This window comes from Teleopsis dalmanni, chromosome 1 (assembly GCF_002237135.1).
Source record: "Teleopsis dalmanni isolate 2A chromosome 1, ASM223713v2, whole genome shotgun sequence".
Lineage (NCBI taxonomy): Eukaryota > Metazoa > Arthropoda > Insecta > Diptera > Diopsidae > Teleopsis > Teleopsis dalmanni.
In genome coordinates, this window is record NC_051846.1 from 2873270 (window position 1) to 2880823 (window position 7554).

A 7554-nucleotide genomic window follows, 5' to 3' on the forward strand; every position below is an offset into this window, starting at 1 on the left:
ATTCATTCACCTTTCATTGCCATAAAGTGCATTGAACAATAGTTAGATCAGTTGCTAGTGCCGCCAACGTCCATTGCTTCACAATTCCCTTAAGTCAGTTGAATGTTTTCTATATTGACATACGTGTCATATGAGTGCTATGACCGACGACCATCAGTACATCAGGATACTTCATTTTGTGTGCTGCATCGCAGCAATAAAATGGCAAATGTCTGCGACATAAAACAGTGCAATTTGGAAAACATTAGCTCTGCGGCTACTAACAATGCAGTTGACGTTAATGTCAGATTAGAAAATACTATTTTCTATGCAAATTCGACACTCAAACGAGACAATCAATGAAAGAGGAATATAATTTCATGATGCAAAATATTATAAATCTAGACGATGAAATAAGTAAAACTTAACTTTTAATTGTAAGCATAGAAACTGTTTTGAGTTTAAAATTTCAGAAATTAGTTTCATTCAGATTTTTACATATTTAAAACAAAAACTTTTTATAATTACTTTTGTGTTAACGTTCAATATACAATATACTTAACTAATGCAAATAACTTAGTTTATATAATTATTATCACTTATCACATATATTTAATTATAAATGTTTTTTATATCTACTTTGGTTGTGCTATTATAGTTATTTAGTTAATAGATGGTAACAATTTGACCTCATAGCTGTTATATAGTTAATATTAAGCCTATTACACCTTCGATTTTAATAACTGCCATTAATTAGAAACTTAACGTTTTTCTAAACTAGAAATTAGAGTGCAACATAAACATGGCTTTTTAAAAAGGAGGAACCATAAATAATAGTAGAGAAGCTATCTGTAGGTAACTTTACTTATCATTAAGATCGACTTCTCTTTGATGTACTGTCAAAATTACATGACATTTAAACAAACTGAAGTGGAGTTATTTCATTTGGATAAATAGTACGTTTGTGCTATGGATATAATAATAAGCTTCAAACAAAAAATGGATAAAATCAGTAAGTACGTTTTGTTCGAAAAGTTCGATAAAGCTTTTACTGAAATATTTTACTAAATGAACGAAGTTGGTAGTCTACAGTCTAATTTAAAAGTTTATGTGTTATATATCACCGTTCTAAAATGGTCTACAGAAATTAATGCCGTACAGTCCAATTGTAAAGTTTATAGATGATTATTATTATTATTATTATTGAGGATCGCACTGTACCTAAAATCATTTGCCCCTTGCGTTTAGAGATTTCTCCAAGTCCATTCTTTAATGAAAGACAGTTTGGTTCCTATTTTCCCAGTCTTAATCCTTATGATTCCATTAATTACCCTCCTAGTGTTTTTCGTTTATGCATCAGTGCCGGCACTCCCAAGCCACTGGTATGCCGTTTCTCTCTCTTCCTGCAGGATAAGATATACATTCGGTTAAAAAACGTCGTAAGGACGTTAACGAGTAGCAACATGATGACTAACCAAAGTCTTTGAACACCGCAAATTATTTTAATTTATTATAGTTTAGTCAAAATCTTCATGAAGATTCTTTCTCTTCTCTTATCTTCTTCTCTCAGTGGAACATAGAGCCTCTACCATCCTTTTGTATAGTATTCTAAGCAGATTCTAAGCAGGTATCATTCAAGAAATAATTGTCATCTCTTAGCTTTTTCTCAATTATCATCCTTCACTTTCTCACTGGCGCTCCAGGTCAATGGCTGCCTTGAGGATTCCAATTTGGAACTCGGCGTGCAAATTTTTCATTGGGTCTGCGGAGATTGTGACCGCATAAAGATTAATGAAACTGAAATCTAATAAATCTGCGCATAAAATAAACATTAATTTATTATATTTTTACGAAAAATTTAGAACAATTAAAGCTTCAACTAGTAAGCATTACCGTACCCACCTATTTGGACATTATCCATTTCTAACCTTTTCAGAAAAATGTGTTCATCTTTGAAAAGAAAACATTTGATAAGGTTCGCCATTTTGAATGGAATAATTGCTTCTATTTCTCCAGATAAAAAATTTGACAATAAGACAATGGAGTGAGTAAATCCAAGAACAATGAATATAAGCTATCTAATAGCTTATATTACCCTAAAACCCAGTCACTTTGGACATTGTCAGTTAATCCAAGAACAATGAAATTTACGTCATTTAAATTGCTTATATTACTCTAAAAGCCTGTTAATTTGGACGCAATAACTCCTAGTCGTTAAAATGTTATGCAGTTACATCTTCAATCCGTCTTATCAGTGCACTATGAATTTTATAGATTGACTTACTGCAAACATCTGTTTTAAAAAAATTCTGTTTTCTTTAAAATCCAACTTATACATAACTTAATTGTTAACTGAATTGCTATAACTTATATGTAAGTAAGTCTCACAGGGGTATTGCAATAGACCTCATAGCCTAAGTACGTCTTCGGACGGCCCCAATGATCTAACTTAACCTAACCTAACCTATATATAAGTAGTGTTAGATAGAAGTGTCAGCATATGTTATTTCAAAGCAATTAATCTTAACTAAGGTGTTACACAGCTGCTATATATTATTAATATTTAAAGCATACATCAAAGTTTTATGCTGAATTAATTAAATTTATTTTGAAATATTGTAAGTATGCAATTACATCTTCAATTAAATTGCAGATATCTTAAATAAATAATAAAAACAAATTTAACAAAACTTACTTGTGAAGTTCTTCTCTAACATCTTATTTTTTATTCCTCCTTAACTACAACAATATTAGTTTAAAATATGATATATTTAAAATATTAACCCAATTTTTCATACATAAAAGACATCGGTTGATTTACAAAAAATTTACATTTTTATATTAAGAAACCAAAAAATTATAATAAAAACTTTTCAACAGTGACATTTTGCATTTTTAATACCACAAAATTTGCCTTCACTCGAAAGAAAATGCAAAGTACCACTCCTTCGTCATGGTATAAGTGGTGTGGAAGACGAAGAATCGCTAAAGGCCAATATGGAAAAATGTACAACAAAAAACTGTGACAGTGTGTCACACGGCTCACGATGGAGCTGACGATGTCATGTAATTCCTCAAAGCGTTCCAAATCGATAAAAAGCACAACTACTGCAGTTCCTAGCCGTTGGGAGATTTGTTGTTGCCGGCATGGATTATTCAAATGCGACACATGTAACTGAGACATCATCATATGTGCATATATGATAATTCGATAAAGGAGATATGTAAATCTGGTGCTTGTACGGCAGGAAAAACTTAAATTGAATTGTTGTGGCAAAACGTTAAGATATTAACATTTTTCTTATTAGAAAATTTCAAATATTTTAAACTTCTAAAGAGAAATAAAGAAAGTTCAGATACATGAGATTTGGTTCTTTCCAAATTTTCGGTCAAAAATATTAGGTCTTGTTAGAGAGGCATTTTAAAAGAATGCAATATATTATTATTATAATTATAATTATAGCAATCCTATACTAATTGTCAACTTAACGAATTAAGTATATTAAATTAAATGCCACTTGAGGGTTTTTAGTTAAGCGCTTTTGAAAAAATTCTCTATTTTTATTTTATGCTCACGTATTTCTAGACTATATAAAGACTGATAAAGTGATGTATATATATCTATATATGTATATATATTTATATATGTATATAAATAACATTGTAAGCATTCTTTGAGCGAGGCTGTAGCAAGCATTCTTCGAGGGTGATAAATTTGAGTTTTCAGTCATAAAACTTCTTAGATATTACCACTATTTCGTTTTTATTTAACTAAATCATCTTTGATTAGCAACTTAATTAATTTTCGAAACCGTTTCGAAAACTTGTTAAATCAGTAGAACACAAAATAATATCAGCCACCACATACGTCTTCAATTGGATGGAGTTAGTATTGAGTTAAGTGCGAAGTTATATATTCGCACTATACATGCGTTTGCTGAGTTTCTTTCCAATAATGATTACTGATTTTAAAACATATATAATTATTAATGCAGTTATATAGTTGTTTTTCATAAAATATTTTCTAATTTTTTTTTTACTATTAAAAAGAGTTTTTTGATATTGTTACCTGTTACTTTGACTCCTTCTTATTTTGTATATATTTATATATTATATAATCTATATTTAGTTTTTTATATATATTTTATATGAATAGATCATATGAATCTACTTGTGAATAGATCAGCACTATCTGCATTTGTGAATAAAGTCAACTGATCCAGAAGTATTCCTCATTAGCACTCCAGTGCCAAAAGCAGACTTGAAACTCATAAGCCAATGCAAATTGAAACAATTTAAAGCACGTTTGTATATGAGTAATATGAATTCCCAAAGAATACTGAGTCTTTCCTTCAAATATCCCTTATATGATATTTGATAGCACTCCTAGCGGAAACACTGAACTCTTTGAGTTTTTAAAGTATTGATGACTTAATTGTCTATAAACTTCATAAAAATTGGTATATCATACAAGTTTTTAATCAATCAACTCATTTATTATTGTCGACTACCGACAACTCCAACTACCAATAATCAAGATATTGTAGTAAACGTGACACCATATTTTCCTCATCTGCAATCTATATAAACCGAAAGCGAACTTAGTATCTAAAGTGTAAGGCATTATTTTTTTATATCTGTAATGTTTGCATTCTACATTGAATACCAGACTAATATATATATGTTGGACCGACCACATAGCCTTGTAGTTTAGTGTTAATTATACTGTGTCCAAGGATAGTGATGTTTGAATTGTTTATAAATTAAATATATTATCTATATATATTTGTATTATATAAAAAATATTATTATAATATTATAAGTTAAATATAATATATTATCTATAAATATCGTCTAATCAAACAGGCATCTATTAAAGTAATATTAGCAAAGACTACAATTGATAATTCGAACACTTAGGAATCTGGATATCCTGAACACCGCATTTGTCTTCGTTATCTTTATAAAAATAATAGCTTCTGACTAATGTGTTTATGTGTTTATTTTGGGCTGACCACATACCCCTGTAGGTTAATGTTAAATACACATTATCCGTCATTTTTGAAATTATTGATGATGAAACATTCAGACCTGTATACCTATATTTATTAAAGCAATACTATTAGTATTAGTATGTTATTGATAAGCCGATAAACTCAACAATCAGGACATTGTGCTAATAAGAGCTCCGAACTTTTTACTATCTATACAAACCGGAAGCAACCCTAATCCGAACATAATGTATTATTTTAGATTCGTAATATTTGGGCTTTATCTTGAGTATCATAACTATAAAGAGTCTATCTGAATACTATAAACTCTGTATAAAATGTTGAGCAATCAGTTTGATAGCTGTCTGACATTCTGGCTTTCATTCGGAAGGCTGAGTGTCTTCTGTTCGGTTAGGGTCTGTTGCAGCACAAAAGATCAACCATGGTCGCAGTACTTCGCTGCGTTAGGAGCTGGTACCCCTTTTATTCCTATGTATATGTAGAAATACATTATAAAGAGTTGTCAACTTCTATTGCAGTTGCAAAAAATAAAATAAATTATTTTTAATTGTTTTAATAATATTTATATTTTTTTCTCTTTTATTTTGCTTATTTCAAGACATATTTTTAGTTAATATTTTGTTTTGTATTTATAATTTTTTCAATTTTTATTGCTATTTTGATAATGGAACATTTAAAGTTTCTTTTAGTTTTCTGCAGTTTCACAAAATTGGAATTTTTTAAGTTTCCTAAATTTTTACTTTTGATTGAAATATTTCTGTATTTTACGTGTGTTTTTAATTTATTTAAATTTGTTTTTAAGTTTTAAGTTTAAAATTGAAATTCATTTATTTTTGCTGCTAATTTATATTTATAATATGTATTGCAATTCATGTTTAAGTTTATGTTTAAGTTAAAATCTTAAGAAAACTATTAATAATAATATAATACATAATGATTCAATTTGTTTATCGTATCGCAATTTGCAATAAAATTAAACTTAGCTGACTAGTCTTTGGTTGTGATTAAATTGTGTAGTATCTTAATAAATCGATTAAAACTTTTATTACATACATATAAGGATATTGCTTATATTAAGTTTATACTTCTTTTCTTGTTGAACTGTAAGAGGAATGATTTTGTTTTTAATTCGTGAAAATAATTTACTACAGCAGCGCATAGAGCCACTTTATAACAGAGTTAAGTACAGTAAAGTCTTCTTTGAAATCTATTAATCTAGAGTATTAATTAATTATATTAAATTAAATTAATTATATAATTTAAAAGTAGCTATTTACAAGAATGTACAAAATGCTGAGAAATCTACATATAGTAACTTAAGTAATTGAAGAAGGCTTTCTGAGTTATCAACATGCAATTTCGTTTCAAGTAAATTTTTTTGGAAATAAAAAGGCTTGGAAATACCTATAATTTTTTGTTTTTGTTTTTCTTTTTGTTTTTTTTTCTTTTGTTAAATTTAAGCTTTGCTTATTAAAAATTCTTCTTTTGCTTTAATTTTTATATTTGTCTTGTCCTTATATTTTAATAATTTTAATTAAATTTACACAGTTTTTAATTCAATTAAAATGCTTACTTTTGTGATATGATATTTAAACGCATTTTATTTAATTTTTAATTTTTTTCTTCTGGTTTTCGTAAAAATAATAAATGCTACGTCATTAAAATTTCACTCATTTCCATGTAATTTGTTGTTATTTGTTGTAAAATGCGTAAAACCCTGTTTATAAAAACAATCATTAAATTTGATTACACCTTTTTTTACTTCCTTTTTCCTTTTACACAGATTTTCAGATATTTCTATTTTATTTTATTTTATTCGTTTTCATATTTTATATACTTTTATATATTATTCTATTTTTTTTTTTCGTATATGTTTCATGTTAAGTTGGCAACATAAATTCTTCCTTTTACTAATACCAAAAAGCAATAAAGGAAAAGACGTGACCAGCATGTGGCGCTAGTAAGTCAGGAAAGTAAATTTTGTTGAACAACACCAAAATTTGATGACCACCACAAATCAATACGTGACAAAGCTGCTGCAGTTTTAAGGAGTATCAATGAAATGTGAGGTTAGCATTTTAGCACATAAAAGTGTTGGAAGCACTGCAGCAGGAGCACTGAAGCACTGAAGCACTGAAACGGTGTACGGAACTTTAAGTATTTATGCTTCACATAGCATCCATTATGACGAAGAACTCATTTTATTTGCATGTGAAAATGGTTTTAACAAAGCTACTTTAAACTTTTCAGCTACTTTTCGCATAGCGACATGTTGCTCGGCGCACAAATTTTTATGTTCCTAATTGCTTAGCAACAAATGAGTTGCACAGCATGTTGCTACGCTTGCAGCTGTTAACATGTAAAATTATTGCACTACTAAATTAGCTAAAATCAGACTATTGCTGGTCACAAACACAACGAAACACTGTAAGCGTACTTTGGGCATTTCATTTTCCTTAAAAATACACCAACCCATTGCCTGGCTCTGCTTCAGGGCGAATCATTTTGCTCTTTCACTGCCAAATCCAATCATTTTTCAAACTTTCTAAGCTCTTTGTTCTTG